The sequence below is a fragment of the Pogoniulus pusillus genome, chromosome 1, assembly GCF_015220805.1.
Source record: "Pogoniulus pusillus isolate bPogPus1 chromosome 1, bPogPus1.pri, whole genome shotgun sequence".
NCBI lineage: Eukaryota > Metazoa > Chordata > Aves > Piciformes > Lybiidae > Pogoniulus > Pogoniulus pusillus.
Window position 1 is genome coordinate 3,159,365 of NC_087264.1, and position 21,627 is coordinate 3,180,991.

Consider the following 21,627-nt stretch of genomic DNA (forward strand, 5'->3'; position numbering starts at 1 on the left):
CCTGCATAAATAGCCCAGCTAGAAGTAAACAGATGACTCAGAGAGTAGAGACCTTGCTGGAATGAAGGCAGAGCAATCTGCCTGCAGAGCAATCTGCCTGCAGTGCAGTCGGGAGAATAATGCCCACCTGAATCTCTGGTGGTGTGAATTGGGTTGGATCCATCACAGCTGATGAAGCCTCTGATGGTTACTGAGGTGTGAAGGTATTGAGAAGGCTCAGTTCATAGAATCAACAAAATATAGAACTGGTTTGGTTGGAAGAGACCTCTAAGATCATCAAGTCCAAGCACTGTCTAACTCTGCCAAGTCTGGTGCCACTGTGTCCAGTTCTGGGCCCCTCAGCTCAAGAGAGATGTTGAGATACTGGAAGGTGTCTAAATAGGGTGACAAAGCTGGTGAAGGGCCTGGAGCAGAGCCCTGTGAGGAGAGGCTGAGGGAGCTGGGGGTGTGCAGCCTGCAGAAGAGGAGGCTCAGGGCAGACCTCATTGCTGTCTGCAGCTCCCTGAAGGGAGGCTGTAGCCAGGTGGGGTTGGGCTCTGCTGCCAGGCATCCAGCAATAGAACAAGGGGACACAGTCTCAAGATGTGCCAGGGGAGGTCTAGGCTGGATGTTGTTAGGAAGTTGTTGTCAGAGAGAGTGATTGGCATTGGAATGGGCTGCCCAGGGAGGTGGTGGAGTCTCTGTGGCTGGAGGTGCTGAAGCCAAGCCTGGCTGAGGCACTTAGTGCCATGGTCTGGTTGCTTGGCCAGGGCTGGGTGCTAGGTTGGACTGGATAATCTTGGAGGTCTCTTCCAACCTGGTTGATTCTATGATTCTAAACCATGTCTGTCAGCATCACATCTCTGCAGCTTTTAAACATCCCCAGGGATGCTTAAGGTTGATGTTTAAGGTTGATTGGCCAGGGCTGGGTGCTAGGTTGGACTGGATGATCTTGGAGGTCTCTTCAACCTGGTTGATTCTATGATTCTCCCTGTGCAGCCTATTCATTGCTTGAGAACACTTTCAGGGCAGGTATTTCTCCTAATCTTCAACCCAAACCTCTCCTGGTGCAACCATTTCCTCTCATCCTACCACTTGTTACTAGGGAGAAGAGACTGACACCCACCTTGCTACCTTGCTAGTTTGAGACTACCTGGAATATTTTGGTGAGAAGCATTAGATGCTAGGCTGTGAAAAGGAAACAATGGTGACATCTGCTGCACTCAGAGGCTTGCTGAGATGGAGAAGAACAAGAACACAAACACAGATAACACAGCTGCAGTGGCTCTCTGCTGCAGCTGCTGCCTGTACTTTTCCTCCTTAAACTGCTTTCTGTGTAACTAATCCTTCTGCTTTCTAACCCCCCTGGCCTAGACTCCAAACTCACCTTGCACATAAAGCAAAGTCTGGGACAAGGTAAAGGGGTGGAAAGGAGATGGAAGGGTGGTTGGGAGCCCCTCCTGGGGACTGTGGTTTCTGGGAGGGCTGCTGTGTGTCTGTATCACTTTTACCTTGTCTATTGCTGCCTATAGCTGTAGATACTGGAAACACCTGCTTGGATATTGTGCTGAGCTGTAAGTATAAAGCTGCATTCCTTAATTTCCATCCAGCTGAGTCTAGTCTGGATGATTTCAGAAGAGTAGGGGGGCAGGTAACACCCAAACTGTAACAGCAGGAGAAGAGGGCCCCACAGTAAATACATTTCTGCTTCTGTCTGGGTTGCCTTCAACATAGAATCAGGCAGGGTTGGAAGAGACCACAAGGAGCAGCCAGTTCCAACCCCCTGCCATGCCCAGGGACACCCTACCCTAGAGCAGGCTGCACACAGCCTCAGCCAGCCTGGCCTCAAACACCTCCAGCCATGGGGCCTCAACCACCTCCCTAGGCAACCCACTCCAGCCTCTCACCACTCTCATGCTCAACAACTTCCTCCTCACCTCCACTCTGAACCTACCCATCTTCAGTTTAACTCCAGCTTCACTCCATTCCCCTCAGTCCTGGCACTCCCTCACAGCCTAAAAAGTCCCTCCCCAGCTTTTTTTTTGGAGCCCCCTTCAGACCCTGGAAGGCCACAAGAAGGTCACCTGGGAGCCTCCTCTGCTCCAGCCTGCACAGCCCCAACTCTTTCAGTCTGTGCTCACAGCAGAGCTGCTGCAGCCTCTCAGCATCCTCCTGGCCCTGCTCTGGACACACTCCAGCATCTCCACAGCCCTCTTGTCCCAGGGGCTCCAGAGCTGGATGCAGGACTCCAGGTGGGGTCTCACCACCATCTGCCCAAGCTGAGGCTCAGAGCAATCAGAGGGGACACCAGTGGCTGCCCAGCACTTGGAAATTATGGAGGGGTGCACAGGGCTGCTGCATAGATGGCATCAGATTCACAGGCTGTGGAAATAAAGCAGCTACTGTGCAAATTATCCTTCATCCCACGCAGACCACAGGCAATGTGCAGCCCTGTCTTGGCCTCGGGTTAGTGCCAGCAGCCAGTTCTGCCCAGTGCATCGTCTCTGCCATCCATATGGCACCTTGGAGATTGTGTGGTTTCTACAAGGAGTCACGGGCAGAGAATATTCACTGTCAAAGCCAAGGCAAAAAATCCCTCAGAGGAGGCATAAACCTTATTTACTTTTAAAAATTACCAGGCATGCTCTCAGGCAATGTTCATCTCTCAGAGCAGAGCAGGTCACAGCAGCACTTGACCTGTGGATTGTAAAGCTACTGGTGGACATCAAGTTCTTTATGGGCAGTGATAAGGCTCTTTTTGTCTGTAGCAAGCAGATTATTGCACTTCACAGCCATTACTGTTTATAAGGACTCTGGGCTTTTAAATAAACCATTAAAGCAATGAGTCAAGCTCCAGCCTCACTAAAAGCCACCAAAAGGAGTTAAGTGTGCTGCAAGGACATTGTTGATGGAGGTCTGTGGTTACCCAGAGCCATGATACCACTTTGAAGCCATGATCATCATTTGAACATGTCAGTATGAGCAGGCTTCCATCCTCCATTGGTGGAGGGCCAGTAACTGCAGCAGATGGTGGCCTCAGCAGTTTGCCCTTCAGTAGGTTCCAGCTTAATAAGGCTTTTGGAAGGAAGATGATAAAGAACTGCCCACATCCTGGGCAAAGGACTCAATTTCAGGGATGTCTTACTGTTGGCTAGGGCTGGGTGCTAGGTTGGACTGGATGAGCTTGGAGGTCTCTTCCAAACTGGTTGATTCTATGATTCTATGCTGGGTGCTGGTTACCAGCTGAAGTGTCCAAAATAGGTGGCAGCAGATGGGCAGAAACTGAGCTAGTTTGTTACAGTGAGGGTGGTGAGACACTGGCACAGGTTGCCCAGGGAGGTGGTGGAGCACAGAATCACCCAACGTGATCGAAGATCACGTTGGGTGATTCTGTGCTCCACAGCCTCCCTGGAGGTGTTTAAGGCCAGGTTGGATGAGGCCTTGAGTGACTTCTGCTAGTGGGAGGTGTCCCTGCCTGTGGCAGGGGGTTGCAACTGGATGATCCTTGAGGTCCTTTCCAACCTAAACCATTCTATGGTTCTAATATTCTGTAAGAGCCCAGAGCCCTAGGGAAAGTCTGATCTACTCACAGCAGTGGAGTAGAATGTGGAGGAAGTCTCTTGGCCTCTTTGTGGCACTGTTTGGAGCTGCACATCATAATCCACTCGTGGATCAATGCAGCAAAAGTCCAATGCAAATGAAACCCAACAAAGTCACAGTGGCTGTGGCACAGCTTCCACGAGGCAAAGATGAGTGGGGGGTTGCAACTGGATGAGCCTTGAGGTCCCTTCCAACCTAATCCATTCTATGATTCTAAGATCCTATAAGAGGCAGCCTGGAGCCCTAGGGAAAGTCTGATCTACTCACAGCAGTGCAGTAGAATGTGGAGGAAGTCTCTTGGCCTCTTTGTGGCACTGTTGGGAGCTGCACATCATAATCCACTCATGGATCAATGCAGCAAAGAGTCCAATGCAAATGAAACCCAACAAAGTCACAGTGGCTGTGGCACAGCTTCCACGAGGCAAAGATTGGTGGGGGGTTGCAACTGGATGAGCCTTGAGGTCCTTTCCAACCTAATCCATTCTAAGATTCTATAAATGGTGGAGCTAAGCCAACTGAGGCTCAGTTTATTTGTTGAACCTGGTGAACTTATCCACCAGTTTACCAGCTCAGATCTAGATGGTTTTCACCTGCATTCAGCCAAGACCCCTCCAGTTTCACTTCCCCTAGGACATCTTCTGGAAGGGTACCACATTACCACCCTAAACTGTTTCATGAAAGAAACCCATCCAGCACCTGTGGTAACCACCTTCTCCCTGCTTCCACACCAAAATGCACCCCAGATCTGCCTCATCTTGGATGAGGCACTTAGTGCCATGGTCTAGTTGACTGGATAGGGCTGGGGGATAGGTTGGACTGGATGAACTTGGAGGTCTCTTCCAACCTGGTTGATTCTATGAGTCTATGCTTAATGTGCAGGGTGGAGAAGCAAGAGGCAGATCTGCTCTACCTACTCTGTAGGTGAGCCTCAGAAGATCTGTGACTTGCACCTCCAATGCTGAGCAAAGAAAAGCCTTGAAGCAGTGGGAGTTTGGGTTATGTACAGCCTCTCTCTTCTTCCCTTGAAAAGCATCTGCTAATAGAGTGGAGTTGGAGGGGAGCATCAGACAAAGAGACATCACAAGTACAATCCTCCCTGTCAATTGAACTGCCACTTGCCAGGAATGTTTCTCATGCAGCCTACACCTGTGATGTGCTATTATAGTTTATGAAAAGAAGGAAAAATGTCAAGTTTAGAATGTCTCAGCTATTTCCAGAGGATTAGTGCTATTATGGCTCTGAGATGACATGCAGTGGAGACTGCTCTCTGCTCCCTAGCAGCAAATCAGGGTCCAGCTCTTTGAGGAGTCAGTATGAGCCAAAATAAAACTGATCCTGGACTAAGGCAGAGGATCCTCATTTGGCTCATTTTGTCCATCAGGGCTTTCCAGATCTCACCTTGAAGTGTCAGTTATTGATCAGGGCTTGTTTTGGTCTCTATGGACAAGGAAGGGATGATGAAGGGCTCTGATCTTATGTGATAGTTCCCAGACCCTGGCATCCCAAATATGACACACCACAGGGCAGCCTCCTTCCCTGTGACCTGAGCTGAATTCCCATGGAACCCTCTCAACTTCTTGCTAGCTCACACTGCCTGCATGGTTCTGTTCCTTGGGCAGGTGCAGTTGATCACAGAGCTCTTTTGCATGCAACACCCCTCTCTAGGTGATCATCCTGGGGCTTCACTTCAACTCAAGCCACAACATCATCCACTGAATTTGTTCCCCTCGTTGAACCTCTCATTTTGCTGTTGCATTTGCAGTAACATGAAGAACTGAAGCCTCATCTCCTGCATCCTAAATCAGTCCTCAGCTACTGAATCATCATTCCCCCTCAAAATGAGCTTAAAAAAGATCCATTAAACCATTTGCTTCGTGGTCCTTTACAAGACAGTCCTAGCCTCCAGCTCAGCAGCCAATTTCTCAGGACACCAGCACTGCAACAGCTCCCTTCTTGTTGGGGACATTACTTTAAAGGGCAGGATGCAAGAACTGGCTGGAGGGCTGGGCCCAGAGAGTGCTGGTGAATGGTGCCACATCCAGTTGGCAGCTGGCACTAGTGGTGTGCCCCAGGGATCAGTGCTGGGCACAGTCCTGTTCAGTATCTTTATTGATGATCTGGATGAGGGGATTGAGTCCAGCATCAGTAAGTTTGCAGATGACACCAAGCTAGGAGCAGGTGTGGAGCTGTTGGAGGGTAGGAGAGCCCTGCAGAGGGACCTGGCCAGGCTGGATGGGTGGGCAGAGGCCAATGGGATGAGATTGAACAAGGCCAAGTGCAGGGTTCTGCACTTTGGCCACAACAACCCCAAGCAGCACTACAGGCTGGGGCCAGAGTGGCTGAGAGCAGGCAGGCAGAGAGGGAGCTGAGGGTGCTGGGAGAGAGGAGCTGAAGATGAGACAGCAGTGCCCAGGTGGGCAGCAGAGCCAATGGCATCCTGGGCTGGCTCAGGAGCAGTGTGGGCAGCAGGACAAGGGAGGTTCTTGTGCCCCTGTGCTCAGCACTGCTCAGGCCACCCCTGGAGTGCTGTGTCCAGTTCTGGGCTCCTCAATTGCAGAGAGATGTTGAGGTGCTGGAAGGTGTCCAGAGAAGGGCAACAAAGCTGGTGAGGGGCCTGGGGCACAGCCCTGTGAGGAGAGGCTGAGGGAGCTGGGGGGGTGTAGCCTGCAGAAGAGGAGGCTCAGGGCAGAGCTCATTGCTGTCTACAACTCCCTGAAGGGACATTGTAGCCAGGTGGGGTTGGGCTCTGCTGCCAGGCAAGCAGCAATAGACCAAGGGGACAGAGTCTGGAGTTGTGCTGGGGAGGTCTAGGCTGGATGTTGTTAGGAAGTTGTTGTCAGAGAGAGTGATTGGCATTGGAATGGGCTGCCCAGGGAGGTGGTGGAGTCTCTGTGCCTGGAGGTGTTGAAGCAAAGCCTGGCTGAGGCACTTAGTGCCATGGTCTGGTTGATTGGCCAGGGCTGGGTGCTAGGTTGGACTGGATGAGCTTAGAGGTCTCTTCCAACCTGCTTGATTCTGTGATAAGCAAACATCAAACACAGCTGTTTTGCTGCAGCGTTTGAAAAGAAAGTCCCTGAGATATAACACAACCTGATCAGGTGCAGGGGGAGGGAGAGAGGAGATCAGAGAGACTTTGCTTTCATGTGGCTACAATCAAATTATTGTCCAGGACAACAGGTAGTAATTGTAAATCCCCTTTGAGTTTTCCCATACATCAGGGACCTGGAAGGGCTTGATAGCTGCTGTGCCTTCCAGGCTCCAATTAACCTCCTCACTGCTTTCAGTATCAAAGTAAAGGCAAAACAAAAAAAAAAACATTACTTCCTTCATGCTAACTGAAGCAAAAAGTGGAGCCAGATGGGCAAAGGGACTTGGAGAAATTATCACAGGCTCTGCTGTGCCCAGGTCTCATTTATTTCTTTTAGCTCCTTCCAGAGGAGGAAGGGTTGCGTGGATGTCGTGGGACTGAGGTGCTGCTGTCTGCACCTTGTGCTCTCTGTGGTCAGCTGCTCATTAGCTTTGGGAAGAAGAAGAAAGAAAGAAAATCTGTGCTCAGCTCGTTCATTGGATACTTCTGTACATCAGAGAAGAAGAACTGAACTGCAGAGAGAAACCTTTTTGTCTTCTGACACTGCAGTTTCACTTAGTATCATAGAATCAACCAGGCTGGAAGAGACCTCCAACATCATCCAGGCCAACCTAGCACCCAGCCCTGGACAAGCAACCAGACCATGGCACTAAGTGCCCCAGCCAGGCTTGGCTTCAACACCTCCAGGCACAGAGACTCCACCACCTCCCTGGGCAGCCCATTCCAATGCCAATCACTCTCTCTGACAACAACTTCCTAACAACATCCAGACTAGACCTCCCCTGCCACAACTCCAGACTGTGTCCCCTTCTTCTGTTGCTGCTTGCCTGGCAGCAGAGCCCAACCCCACCTGGCTACAGCCAGGTACCTGCAGACAGCAATGAGCTCTGCCCTGAGCCTCCTCTGCTGCAGGCTGCACACCCCCAGCTCCCTCAGCCTCTCCTCACAGGGCTGTGCTCCAGGCTCCTCACCAGCTTCCTTGGCCTTCTCTGGACACCTTCCAGCACCTCAACATCTCATCAAATGTTTAGTCCATAAAGTAGCTCTAATATTTCATAGAACCACAGAAACAGCCAGGTTGGCAAAGCCCCTCAGGATCACCAAGTCCAACCTAGAACCCTACTCTCCAAGACTGACCTTAAACCATATCTCCAAGCACCACATCCAAAGGACCCTTGAGCACATCCAGGCTGGGTGACTCCAGCACCTCCCTGGGCAGCTCATTCCAGTCCCTGACCACTCTCTCTGTGAAAAACTTGTTCCTAATGTCCAATCTAAACCTCCCCAGTCTCAGCTTGAGGCCATTCCCCCTTGTTCTGTCTCCAGTTACCTGTGAGAAGAGACCAGCTCCAGCCTCTCCACAGTGTCCCTCCAGGCAGCTGCAGACAGCAATGAGGTCTCCCCTCAGCCTCCTCTTCCTCAAACTAACCATCCCCAGCTCCCTCAGTCACTCCTCATGAGATTTATTCTCTAGGCCCTTCCCCAGCTTCGTTGCCCTCCTCAGGATCTGCTCCAGCACCTCCACATCTCTCCTGTGTTGCACTGCCCCAAACCAAACACAATACTCAAGGTGTGACACCACCAAAGCCTAATCCAAGGGGACCTCCCTGCTCCTGCTGGCCACAGCATTTTTAATGCAAGCCAGGAAGCCATTGGCCTTTTTGGCTGCCTGGGCACGCTGCTGGCTCATATTCAGCTGCCTGCCTACTACAACCCCCAGCTCCCTTTCTGCCAGGCAGCTCTGCAGCCACACTGCTCCACAGTGCCACCTGAGACCCCTCCTCTACAGACAAGATCTGAAATGTGGTTTTCTCATGTGCAGCTCTGTGAGCACTGGCATAAGGACTTGGGGTTTACTACGGCAGTGGGGATCATGTGCAGCCTTAAACTGCAGGCTTAGCTCCAGATTTCTTTAAACTGAGGGATGTAGAAGAGAGTCTCTGTGCACACTCTCAGGGTTTAGCAGTGCTTGGCCCATATGAATTTCATAGAATCAAGCAGGCTGGAAGAGACCTCCAAGATCATCCAGTCCAACACATCCCCCAGCCCTATCCAGCCAACTAGACCATGGCACCAAGAGCCTCAGGCTGGGTTTAAACTAGATCTTAGGAAGAAGTTCTTTCCAGTGAGGGTGGTGGGACACTGGCACAGGTTGCACAAGGAGCTTGTGGCTGCTCCCTCCCTGGAGGTGCTCAAGGCCAGGTTGGATGAGACCTTGAGCAACCTACTGTAGTGGGAGGTGTCCCTGCCTATGGCAGGGGGGTCACAACTGGCTGATCCTTGTGGTCCCTTCCAACCCTGACTGATTGATTCTAAGACTCTATTTCATTAGTCAGGCAATGGAAGTTTACTCACAGGTGAGCCAGGCTGTCCAAGAGGAAGGGCAGTCCAGGTGCTTGCCAGTTCTCTCTCTTTGAGAGACATCCGAGGGTCATTGGCCCTGCTAAGCTCACACACACCCGAGGGTCGTTAGCCCTGCTAAGCTCACACACACCCGAGGGTCGTTAGCCCTGCTAAGCTCGCACACATCCGAGGGTCGTTAGCCCTATTAGGCTCACACACACCCGAGGGTCGTTAGCCCTGCTAAGCTCACACACACCCGAGGGTCGTTAGCCCTGCTAAGCTCGCACACACCCGAGGGTCGTTAGCCCTGCTAAGCTCGCACACACCCGAGGGTCGTTAGCCCTGCTAAGCTCGCACACACCCGAGGGTCGTTAGCCCTGCTAAGCTCGCACACACCCGAGGGTCGTTGGCCCTGCTAAGCTCACACACACCCGAGGGTCGTTGGCCCTGCTAAGCTCACACACACCCGAGGGTCGTTAGCCCTATTAGGCTCACACACACCCGAGGGTCGTTAGCCCTGCTAAGCTCACACACACCCGAGGGTCGTTAGCCCTGCTAAGCTCGCACACACCCGAGGGTCGTTGGCCCTGCTAAGCTCACACACACCCGAGGGTCGTTAGCCCTATTAGGCTCACACACACCCGAGGGTCGTTAGCCCTGCTAAGCTCACACACACCCGAGGGTCGTTAGCCCTGCTAAGCTCACACACACCCGAGGGTCGTTAGCCCTGCTAAGCTCACACACACCCGAGGGTCGTTAGCCCTATTAGGCTCACACACACCCGAGGGTCGTTGGCCCTTTTAGGCTCACACACAGCCGAGGGTCGTTAGCCCTGTTAGGCTCACACACACCCGAGGGTCGTTAGCCCTGGTAGGCTCACACACAGCCGAGGGTCGTTAGCCCTGCTAAGCTCACACACACCCGAGGGTCGTTAGCCCTGCTAAGCTCACACACACCCGAGGGTCGTTGGCCCTGCTAGGCTCGCACACACCCGAGGGTCGTTAGCCCTGCTAAGCTCACACACACCCGAGGGTCGTTGGCCCTGCTAAGCTCGCACACACCCGAGGGTCGTTAGCCCTGCTAAGCTCGCACACACCCGAGGGTCGTTAGCCCTGCTAAGCTCGCACACACCCGAGGGTCGTTAGCCCTGCTAAGCTCACACACACCCGAGGGTCGTTAGCCCTATTAGGCTCACACACACCCGAGGGTCGTTGGCCCTTTTAGGCTCACACACAGCCGAGGGTCGTTAGCCCTATTAGGCTCACACACACCCGAGGGTCGTTAGCCCTATTAGGCTCACACACAGCCGAGGGTCGTTGGCCCTGCTAAGCTCACACACACCCGAGGGTCGTTAGCCCTGCTAAGCTCACACACACCCGAGGGTCGTTGGCCCTGCTAAGCTCGCACACACCCGAGGGTCGTTAGCCCTGCTAAGCTCACACACACCCGAGGGTCGTTAGCCCTGGTAGGCTCACACACACCCGAGGGTCGTTAGCCCTGCTAAGCTCACACACACCCGAGGGTCGTTAGCCCTATTAGGCTCACACACACCCGAGGGTCGTTGGCCCTTTTAGGCTCACACACAGCCGAGGGTCGTTAGCCCTATTAGGCTCACACACACCCGAGGGTCGTTAGCCCTATTAGGCTCACACACAGCCGAGGGTCGTTGGCCCTGCTAAGCTCACACACACCCGAGGGTCGTTAGCCCTGCTAAGCTCACACACACCCGAGGGTCGTTGGCCCTGCTAAGCTCGCACACACCCGAGGGTCGTTAGCCCTGCTAAGCTCACACACACCCGAGGGTCGTTGGCCCTGCTAAGCTCGCACACACCCGAGGGTCGTTAGCCCTGCTAAGCTCGCACACACCCGAGGGTCGTTGGCCCTGCTAAGCTCGCACACACCCGAGGGTCGTTAGCCCTGCTAAGCTCGCACACACCCGAGGGTCGTTGGCCCTGCTAAGCTGGCACAGAGGGTGCTCAGGGCGAGGAGCAGTCCAAAGCAGGGTCGGTCGGGTCCGGTCCTTCGGGAGCTTGTCCCTCATAATGCCAGGGACCTCTGCAGGAACTACGGCGGCAGGGGAGAGCTCCGAGGCCAGGGGAGAGCTCCGAGGCCAGGGGAGAGCTCCGAGGCCAGGGGAGAGCTCCGAGGCAGGGGAGAGCTCCGAGGCAGGCACCCCAGGGCGGGCAGTCGCTCAGCAGTTACCGCTCCCCTAGACCGAGCCGAGGCAGCGCTTCCTCGGTGCGCAGCACACAGGCACTGCCCAGGCCGATCCCAGCGCGGCAGCTGCGCGGCCACCCCCGCGCCGCTAGGGCCCTTTACTGCCCTGCTCCACGCCTGAGAGAGCCATTGGCTCTGCTGCCCACCTGGGCACTGCTGCCTCAGCTTCAGCTCCTCTCTCCCAGCACCCCCATCTCCCTCTCTGCCTGCCTGCTCTCAGCCACTCTGTCCCCAGCCTGTAGTGCTGCTTGGGGTTGTTGTGGCCAAAGTGCAGAACCCTGCCCTTGGCCTTGTTCAGTCTCATCCCATTGGCCTCTGCCCACCCATCCAGCCTGGCCAGGTCCCTCTGCAGGGCTCTCCTACCCTCCAACAGCTCCACAGCTGCTCCTAGCTTGGTGTCATCTGCAAACTTACTGATGCTGGACTCAATCCTCTGCTCCAGATCATCAGTAAAGATACTGAACAGAACTGGACCCAGAACTGTTTTTATTGTCTCTCCCCTCAAAGTCCATACTCTGCCATCCAAAACACGATGTGTATCTTCTGGCTTCGTGTTTTCCCTGCCTTATCCCTGCTCTGCATCCAGGTGTGCTCACTGAAATGTTTCAGGGCAGCAGCATGAATTTTTAACCCAGCAGGCAGCCTTGCAAAACAAACACCCAATTAAATACTCATTTTTAATAGATGCTGTACAGCTTGCAAACAGCCAAGTCTGTTATTGGCCTTTTATTTTTAATGCTATTAAAGCACACTGCTCAGCTTCAGTTTTGCAGGAATGTCTCCTCTAGCATTCACTCATCTACTGCTATGCAGCTTTTAACAATTAAGAGAATCATAAAATCAGGCAGGGTTGGAAGGGACCACAAGGAGCAGACAGTTCCAACCCCCCTGCCATGCCCAGGGACACCCTACCCTAGAGCAGGCTGCACACAGCCTCAGCCAGCCTGGCCTCAAACACCTCCAGCCATGGGGCCTCAACCACCTCCCTGGGCAACCCAGTCCAGCCTCTCACCACTCTCCTGCTCAACAACTTCCTCCTCACCTCCAGCCTCACTCTCCCCACCTCCAGCTTTGCTCCATTCCCCCCACTCCTGGCACTCCCTCACAGCCTAAAAAGTCCCTCCCCAGATTTTTTGGAGCCCCCTTTCAGATCCTGGAAGGCCACAAGAAGGTCCCCTGGGAGCCTCCTCTGCTCCAGCCTGCACAGCCCCAACTCTTTCAGTCTGTGCTCACAGCAGAGCTGCTGCAGCCTTCTGATCACTGCCCTGTGTCCTGCTTTGCTCTAAATAAGAATGAACTTGAGCTATTTCTGTTGGATTTTCATTTTACAGCAGACAAATTCAATTATATATTATGAAAGTCATATCTGACTTGGAGCTAGACAGGAGAACTCAACCCTACATATCCTAGAGTCATTATTCTGTCAAAGCATCTGGAGAGGTTAAAAGCACAGCCCCCTCTGTGCCTCTAAGAAAACATGAGAAATCATAGGTAAATCATAGAGTCAACCAGGTTGGAAGAGACCACCAAGATCATCCAGCCCAACCTAGCACCCAGCCCTGGCCAAGCAACCAGACCATGGCACTAAGTGCCTCAGCCAGGCTTGGCTTCAACACCTCCAGCCACAGAGACTCCACCACCTCCCTGGGCAGCCCATTCCAATGCCAATCACTCTCTCTGACAACAACTTCCTAACAACATCCAGCCTAGACCTGCCCTGACACAACTTGAGACTGTGTCCCCTTGTTCTGTTGCTTTTCACATGACAGCAGAGCCCAACCCCACCTGGCTACAGCCTCCCTTCAGGTAGCTGTAGCCAGCAATGAGCTCTGCCCTGAGCCTCCTCTCCTCCAGCCTGCACACCCCGAGCTCCATATTTTGAGTCTGGGAAATTTAAACTAGAACCAAAACATTGCAGCTCAGCAAAGCTGCTTTCAGCACAAAGAGGAGTGTCTTACAGAATCACACAATCAACCAGGTTGGAAGAGACCTCCAACATCATCCAGGCCAACCTAGCACCCAGCCCTGGCCAATCAACCAGACCATGGCACTAAGTGCCTCAGCCAGGCTTTGCTTCAGCACCTCCAGGGATGGTGACTCCACCTCCCTGTGCACAGCCAAACAAATGGCTACTTTAGCACCTGAGAAGACCATATGAGACCAGGGTGAGCAGACCCAGCTGCTGACACTGGCCCAAGGCTAGTGAGTGGAGGCAGAAGTAGCAGGGAGGAGACACCACAGCCAAGGGTAGGGAAGTGGTGAAAGGGGGTACAGTGTCCTCCTCCCTAACAGGCAGATCCTGTAAGAGATAGTAGCTTTGGGAATGCTTTCTGTCACTGACAGCAAGAACAAAACACCTTGATGAATCTCCAGCACTGGTTTTGTTGCAGTTCATCTATAGGCATGGTCTGGAGGAGCCAGAGACCTGAGACTTGACACCCATAAATGCTTGTCACATAGCCAGCAGTAAGGCACAGCACAGCCTTCTCTCATTCCAGCTCTGGTTCAGTGAGGCATTTTACTGCCTCTCCTTTTCACTTCAAACCCAAGACCAGAGTAATTTTTGCACTGCTCTCCTTGGCCATGGCTGTGCCTTGAATATAATATTCATCTTCTCTCTACTTAGCTCTTCATGCCCAACCCTGCTAAAGTGGTGGCAGCTCCAGTGTCCCCTGGGGCACAGGGACCAAGGTTGCTTGCATGTTATTTGCCACCATAGAATCATAGGATGGTGTGAGCTGGGAAGGACCTTTAAAGCTCAACTAGTCCAAACTTCCTGCGCTCAGCAGGGACATCTCCCCCTTTGCTCTTGTGAGACCTTACCTGGAGTACTGTGTACAGCTCTGGAGTCCCCAGCACAAGAAGGACATCAAACTGTTGAAGTGAGTCCAGAGGAGGGCCAAGAAGATGCTCAGAGGGCTGCAACAGCTCTGCTATGAAGTTGGGGCTATGAGAGTTGGGGCTCTGCAGCCTAAAGAAAAGCAGGCTGTAAGGAGACCTTCTAGTGGCCTTCCAGTATCTGCAGGGGACCTACAGGCAGGCTGGGGAGGGACTATTGACAAGGTCTTGTAATGGCAGAATGAGGAGTAATGGGTTTAGACTTGAAGAGGGGAGATTCAAACTAGACATTAGGAAGAAGTTCTCTGCAGTGAGGGTGGTGAGGCACCAGCACAGGTTGCCCAGGGAGGTTGTGGCTCCTGCCTCCCTGGAGGTGTTCAAGGTCAGTTGGACGAGTCCTTGAGCAACCTGTTCTAGTGGGAGGTGTCCCTGCCTATGGCAGGGGATTGGAACCAAATGAGCTTTGAGGTCCTTTCCAACCTAAACCATTCTGTGATTCTGGGATGTTCAACTAGACCAGGTTGCTCACAGCCTCATCCAGCCTGACCTCAAATGCTTCCAGGGATGGGGCATCTACCAGCTCCCTGCCAGTGCCTCACAATCCTCTCTGGCAACAACTTCCTCCTAACATCCAGCCCAGACCTTCCTTGGCACAACTTGAGACTGTGTCCCCTTGTTCTGTTGCTTTTCTCATGACAGAAGAGCCTAACCCCACCTGGCTACAGCCTCCCTTCAGGGAGTTGTAGACAGCAATGAGCTCTGCTCTGAGCCTCCTCTGCTGCAGGCTGCACACCCCCAGCTCCCTCAGCCTCTCCTCACAGGGCTCTGCTCCAGGCCCCTCACCAGCCTTGCTGCCCTTCTCCAAACACCTTCCAGCACCTCAACATCTCTCTTGAAATGAGGAGCCCAGAAGTGGACACAGCACTCAAGGTGTGGCCTGATCAGGATCAGTTTTAAAGAGCATATTGATCAGGTAGAATTGATCTTGGGAAAACAGCTAAAAATAATTCAAAACCAAAACAAACCCCACAACAGTTACTTGACCAACTTCCTAATATGAACTATCAAACAGAGAGATTTATGTTATTTTGACTTCAAAATGCTAGGTCAAATTACAGCTGGATGCTGCTGAATGATTTCACTATCTGGACTTTGCTTATCCAGAGAAGGGCAGCAAAGCTGTGAGGGGCCTGGAGCAGAGCCCTGTGAGGAGAGGCTGAGGGAGCTGGGGGTGTGCAGCCTGCAGCAGAGGAGGCTCAGGGCAGACCTCATTGCTGTCTGCCACTACCTAAAGGGAGGCTGTAGCCAGGTGGGGTTGGGCTCTTCTACCAGGAAAGCAGCAACAGAACAGCACAAGGGGACAGTCTGGAGTTGTGCCAGGGGAGGTCTAGGCTGGATGTTGTTAGGAAGTTGTTGTCAGAGAGAGTGATTGGCATTGGAATGGGCTGCCCAGGGAGGTGGTGGAGTCACCATCCCTGGAGGTGTTGAAGCCAAGCCTGGCTGAGGCACTTAGTGCCATGGTCTGGTTGACTGGATAGGGCTGGGTGCTAGGTTGGCCTGGATGCTCTTGGAGGTCTCTTCCAACCTGGTTGATTCTACGATTCTCTCATTCTAAATGCTTTAATTTTACTGCTGAAATTCTTCATTAGTTCTGAGCATTCTTTCCCATGCCTAAGGTCACAGTTTTGCAGGGATTTTATTTTCTCTGCTTTGTTTATTTGTTGTGCTTTTTTTAACCCACATTACCATTTTGTTCTCTATTACAGGAAAAAAAGAGAAGATTCAAACTGAAGTGCAGTGAACCTCTCTCAACATCAGCCTTTTTCTTGTCACCCAGTTCCTTTCCCTCTGCTTCAGATGAAATGAATTCACCATTGGAGCTCCTCAGTGACTGCAGTTTAGCTTTTGAGTTGTTTTATATGTAAGCTTTGGAAAATTCATCTTGCTGGTGTGAATTCCTGCTTGGTTTGTGTGCTACTTGATCACATCCCACAGGCAGTAGTGCCCAAGCAGCCTTGCCAACCACCACAGCAGTCCCTTTCTCACCTACTACTGGAGATTTATTTCTTGTCAAACCCATGGGCTTCACAAGAAGGATGCTGTGACCAAGAGTTGGAAACACTTATGCAATGGATCACAGAATCACAGAATTTCTTAGACTGGAAAAGACCTTCAAGATGGTCCAGTCCAATCCTTAGTTTCACACTGACAAGTCCTTGTCTAAACCAAAGCCCTCAGCACAACATCTGATCACTGTGAATCGCTGTGGTTGTTAAGGACCACCAGGATCAGCCAGTCCAACCTTCATCCCAGCAGCCTTCATCACTACACCATAGCCTCAAGCACCACATCCACTCTCCTCTTAAATACCTCCAGGGATGGCAACTCCACCACCTCCCTGGGCAGCCTGTGCCAGTGCCTGACCACCTGCCCAGTAAAGAACTTCCTCCCAACAGCCAACCTAAACCTCCCCTGATGCAACTTGAGGCCATTTCCTCTTCTCCTATCATTAGTAACTGGGGAGAAGAGACCAGCTCCAGCCTCACTACAACCTCCTTTTAGGTAGCTGTAGAGGGCAATAAGGTCCCCTCTCAGCCTCCTCTTCTCCTGACTAAACACCTCCAGCTCCCTCAGCTGCTCCTCACAGGTCATGTTTGCCAGACCACTCCCCAGCCTCACTGTCCTTCTCTGCCCCTGCTCCAGCATCTCAGTGTCCCTCCTGTACTGTGGTGACCAAATCTGGGCACAGTCCTCCAGGTGTGGTCTCACCAGTGCTGACTACAGGGACATGATCCCCTCCCTACTCCTGCTGGTCACACCACTGCTGATCAAGGCCAGGATGCTGTGGGCCTTCTTGGCCACCTGGGCACACTGCTGGCTCACATTGGAAGGGTGGTTGAGAGCCCCTCCTGGGGCCTCTGGTTTCTGTGAGGGCTGCTCTGTTTCTGTATTACCTTTTTAACTTGTCTATAGCTGTAGACACTGTAAATACCTGCTTGTATTTTGTGCTGAGCTGTAAATGTAAAGCTTCATTCTTTTAATTCCATCATCTCTGCTGACTCCTTGACTGCTGCATCAGGCCCAAACCCTTTCCCTTGCAAGAAAGGGCTGTCCTGCTCCTGGGAGAGCAGTGCTGTTGGGGAAAAAAGAAAGTGGAAAACCAGTGTGTGCATCATTGCAAGCCTCGAGTGCATAACACCCTTTGGCTCTACATTTTTGCCCACTGAGGTCCAACACTGCAGCATTTATAACCCCCCACAACCACTGGAGGTTGTACAGGTGGAGGAATAGAATAGAATAGAATAGAATAGAATAGAATAGAATAGAATAGAATAGAATAGAATAGAATAGAATAGAATAGAATCAACCAGGTTGGAAGAGACATCCAAGATCATCCAGTCCAACCTAGCACCTAGCCCTATCTAAACAACCAGACCATGGCACTAAGTGCCTCAGCCAGGCTTTGCTTCAACACCTCCAGGGATGCTGACTCCATCACCTCCCTGGGCAGCCCATTCCAAAGGCAAGGATAAGGAGCTCGTCATGCTTTCACCCAAACGCAGCCCCTGGTGGCTTCAGGCACAGCAGCAACAATCCCCTCTGGGCAGCTTCATCAGCAGAGCAAGCAGAGAATGCCTTTTGGTTTGCCCTTCCAAAACACATCGATGAAAACAAGCCCGAGCTGGGCTGCCTGCGTAGCTCTGCACGGATCAATGCCTCACGGCTGCCTGCCTGCCTGCTTGGAATTAAACCAGCCTGAGCCTTGTGCCAGCCCTACCCCCTGCTTTGCTCAGCCCCAGAGAACCAAACCTACACAGAGCAGCAACCCTGCTGGGCACCAGGGACATGCAGGCTGTGCCCTCCATCAGGACACTGATGAATCATAGAATCAGTCAGGGTTGGAAGGGACCCCAAAAATCATCTAGTTCCAACCCCTCTGCCATGGGCAGGGACACCCTACCCTAGATCAGGCTGCCCAGAGCCATAATCTTTGTTTACATGAGTTTTCTGTGGTGTCAGAACATCTCCACACAGGATCTTCCTTTAGGGGTTTGAAACGATCTCTGCTTTGTTTTCACCAAGGCTGGCAGAGTCAGGGACGTTAGGAGGAGAACTGTGATTCTGTGAGCAGCTGATGGACAGAGATGCACAGCAAAGCCAGCGTGATCCCAGAGAGTCATTTACTTGAACCAATGGGAAAAAAAACCCTCAGTCATTGTTTATCTTCTTTCAGCAGGTTTGGTTTTGTCACTGGAAAAACTCAGCAATGCAGCAGAAGGCTTCAGGAATACACAGATTGCTTTTGGCAACTACTAATTAGCAAAGAATGTGTTCAGACAATTCCCAAATGGCCTTTTACCCCGGGAATTTCTTGTTTTGAATGAGACATTTCTTATCAGGGTAAACACACACACACTTGGACAAATAATTCTGGCTGGCACTTATGACTTAAGGAAGCCAGGAGAGAAGGGCAGGCAGCCACAGCCATGGCCTGGCTGCATGCCCTGGCAGCTCACAGCTCTGCACCAGGACCTCTACCTACAGACAATGAGGGCATGGAGTCAGTCATCAGCAAGTTTGCAGGTGACACTAAGCTGGGGGCAGATGTGGCTGGGTTGGAGGGCAGAAGGACTCTGCAGCGGGACCTTGACCGCCTGGACAGATGGGCAGAGTCCAATGGGATGAGGTTCAATAGCTCCAAGTGCAGGGTGCTGCACTTTGGCCACAGCAACCCCATGCAGAGATACAGGCTGGGGTCAGAGTGGCTGGAGAGCAGCCAGACAGAGAGGGATCTGGGGGTGCTGATTGATACCCACCTGAACATGAGCCAGCAGTGTGCCCAGGTGGCCAAGAGAGCCAATGGCATCCTGGCCTGCATCAGGAATGGTGTGGTCAGCAGGAGCAGGGAGGTCATTCTGCCCCTGTACTCTGCACTGGTTAGACCACACCTTGAGTGCTGTGTTCAGTTCTGGGCCCCCCAGTTTAGGAGGGACACTGAGATGCTTGAGTGTGTCCAGAGAAGGGCGACGAGGCTGGGGAGAGGCCTTGAGCACAGCCCTACGAGGAGAGGCTGAGGGAGCTGGGATTGGTTAGCCTGGAGAAGAGGAGGCTCAGGGGTGACCTTATTGCTGTCTACAACTACCTGAGGGTAGGTTGTGGCCAGGAGGAGGTTGCTCTCTTCTCTCAGGTGGCCAGCACCAGAACAAGAGGACACAGCCTCAGGCTGTGCCAGGGGAAATTTAGGCTGGAGGTGAGGAGAAAGTTCTTCCCTGAGAGAGTCATTGGACACTGGAAGGGGCTGCCTGGGGGGGTGGTGGAGTCACCGTCCCTGGAGCTGTTCAAGGCAGGACGGGACGTGGCACTTGGTGCCATGGTCTGGCCTTGAGCCCTGTGGTAAAGGGTTGGACTTGATGATCTGTGAGGTCTCTTCCAACCCTGATGATACTGTGATACAATGCAGCCAAGGGGCATGGCCCCAGCCCTTGTAACACACAATCACAGACTGGTTTGGGTTGGAAGGGAGCTTTAAAGGACACCTAGTCAAACCCCCCCTGCACTCAGCAGGAGCATCTTCAGTTAGACCAGGTTGCTCAGAGTCCCACCTCTCATAGCAACCTGGGCCAGTGTTTCACCACCCTCAGGGTGAAAAATGTCTTAGAATCATAGAATCAACCAGGTTGGAAGAGACCTCCAAGATCATCCAGTCCAACTCTTTTAGTTAAAACCCATCACCCCTTGTCCTGTCACAGCAGGCCCTGCTGAAATGGTTGTCCCCATCCTTCTTAAAGAGCCCCTTTAAGTGCTGAATGGCCATAACAAGGTCGCCCTGGAGCCTTCTCCAGGCTGAACAACCCCAACTCTCTCAGCCTTTCAGTAACACAGTGCCTGCAAGGACATCTGCAAGGAGGACTGACAAGGCAATTATAAACCCAGACCATAAGCCACTTACTCTCAAGTCTTTCCAACTCTTCTGCTTGGATTTCAGGTCCACTGATGCTTGCAGTGACATCCACCTGCAAAAAGGCAGCTCCTTTATCATAGAATCAACCAGGTTGGAAGAGACCTCCAAGCTCATCCAGTCCAACCTAGCACCCAGCCCTAGCCAGTCAGCTAGACCATGGCATCAAGTGCCTCATCCAGGCTTTGCTTGAACACCCCCTGGGATGGTGACTCCACCACCTCCCTAAGGACCACCACCATATTACTGAGCTCTTGAAAGATGTGTGCACAGACCTCTCCTCTCAGCTTAAACCAGAAAGGGCAAACAAAGAATCCCAGGAGCACAGAATGGTTTGGGTTGGAAGGGACCTTAGATTATCTAGTTCCAAGCCCTTAACATGGGCAGGGACAGCTCCCACTAGACTGGGTTGCTCAAGGCCTCACCCAGCCTGGCTTTGAACATTTTCAGGGGTGAGGCCTCCACAACACCTCTGGGCAATCTGCTCCAGTGCCTCACCACCCTCATGGTGCAGAACTTCTTCCCAATGTCTGATCTAAACCACAGGCTCACAGGATGTTAGGGGTTGGAAGGGACCCAAGGAGATCATCCAGTCCAACCCCCTGCCAGAGCAGGACAATCCTATCTAACACAGATCACAGAGGAACACATCCAGACAGGCCTTGAAAGGCTCCAGAGAAGGAGACTCCACAGCCTCTCTGGGCAGCCTGTGCCAGGGCTCTGGGACCCTTACAGGAAAGAAGTTTCCCCTTGTGTTGAGCTGGAACCTCTTACACCCGTTGCTCCTTGTCCTATCCCAGGGAGCAAGTGAGAATCACAGTATCATCAGGGTTGGAAGAGACCTCACAGATCATCAAGTCCAACCCTGGAAGTTTCTTCCAGTCTGAAGCCACTGTCCTGTCACGACATGCCCTTGTAAAAAGTCCCCCATACACCATGGTAGGCACAAAGAAACACCTGGCAATAGGTAAAGGTCAGTGGTGTGGGCTCATTTCAGCTACTGCAAACCCAGCCAAGGAAACGTGAGGTGTTACTCATAGAATCAGAGAATCAAGCAGGTTGGAAGAGACCTCCAACAGCATCCAGTCCAACCTAGCACCCAGCCCTAGCCAGTCAACCAGACCATGGCACTAAGTGCCCCAGCCAGGCTTAGCTTCAACACCTCCAAGCACAGTGACTCCACCACCTCCCTGGGCAGCCCATTCCAATGCCAATCACTCTCTGACAACAACTTCCTAACAACATCCAGCCTAGACCTGCCCTGGCACAACTTGAGACTGTGTTCCCTTCTTCTGTGGCTGCTTGCCTGGCAGAAGAGCCCAACCCCACCTGGCTACAGCCTCCTTTCAGGTAGTTGTAGACAGCAATGAGCTCTGCCCTGAGCCTCCTCTTCTGCAGGCTGCACACCCCCAGCTCCCTCAGCCTCTCCTCACAGGGCTGTGCTCCAGGCCCCTCACCAGCTTCATTGCCCTTCTCTGGACAACTTCCAGCACCTCAACATCTCTCTTGAATAGGGGAGCCCCGAACTGGACATCACAACCTATGTCTGTAACCTACCTCCAGGTAAATCCTACCCAGGAAGTCTCAAGCTCTTTGTTACTTG

At 52.6% G+C, this 21,627-nt stretch overlaps 1 protein-coding gene across 2 annotated transcripts in view; it reads right to left on the reverse strand.

Moving 5' to 3' along the window:
• The window catches only part of SLC35F4 (solute carrier family 35 member F4), a 277,284-nt gene that overhangs the window by 188,793 nt on the left and 66,864 nt on the right, over positions 1-21,627 (reverse strand). Inside the window, exon 1 of one of the 2 annotated variants that reach the window (XM_064150418.1) lies at positions 9,023-9,091. The exons of the other annotated variant lie outside the window; for it this stretch is intronic. The gene's annotated coding sequence lies outside the window, so the exon portion shown is untranslated. Of the gene's footprint in view, positions 1-9,022; positions 9,092-21,627 lie in introns of those variants that run through there. 2 annotated transcript variants of the gene reach the window in all.